Source organism: Hylaeus volcanicus, chromosome 2 (genome assembly GCF_026283585.1).
Source record: "Hylaeus volcanicus isolate JK05 chromosome 2, UHH_iyHylVolc1.0_haploid, whole genome shotgun sequence".
Taxonomy (NCBI): Eukaryota; Metazoa; Arthropoda; class Insecta; order Hymenoptera; family Colletidae; genus Hylaeus; species Hylaeus volcanicus.
The window spans coordinates 5,343,954-5,344,662 of record NC_071977.1 but is presented as its reverse complement, the minus strand read 5'-3'; positions in this window follow the sequence as shown (position 1 = coordinate 5,344,662).

The following is a 709-nucleotide window of genomic DNA, read 5'->3' as shown; positions in this document are numbered from 1 at the left end:
AATCATTTTATTGACACCTCGAGTTGCAAAGAAATCATTTCTAGTATCTACTAGCGACTCGAGATGCTTTCTTAGCATTCTATTCCCATGAATTCTAAGCTATCGAGATTTGAGAATCGGGTCACCTTTACCACCGACAATCATTTTATTGACACCTCGAGTTCCAAAGAAATCATTTCTAGTATCTACTAGCGACTCGAGATGCTTTCTTAGCATTCTATTCCCATGAATTCTAAGCTATCGAGATTTGAGAATCGGGTCACCTTTACCACCGACAATCATTTTACTGACACTTCGAGTTCCAAAGAAATTAAACCTAAAGAAACATTAGATTACAAGAATATGTGCGATGGCTAACAGCCTTAATATGTCTGTTGATCTTTTTCATGACTCACCTTTAGCATTTAAAAGGTCGGTCGTTGCAATTTTGCGGATGCGCAATCTAGTTTGAACACGTTACATTATAAGATACCGTGATCGTCTCCATTTTTGTTCGTTTCTCTTGTTGTCATTGTTATTACATTGTACTTGATATCAAGGGCGGATTGCCCGTAAATAAAGTATTACTATTATTATTATTATAACTGTAGATACTTTCTAGATTTTTCTAGACACTCTTTCTAGACACCTAATCCAATTATGAAAGTGTCCGCATATGATATTTACGAGTTACGAGTACGTAGTGTACGTGTAAAAAATCAATTACACA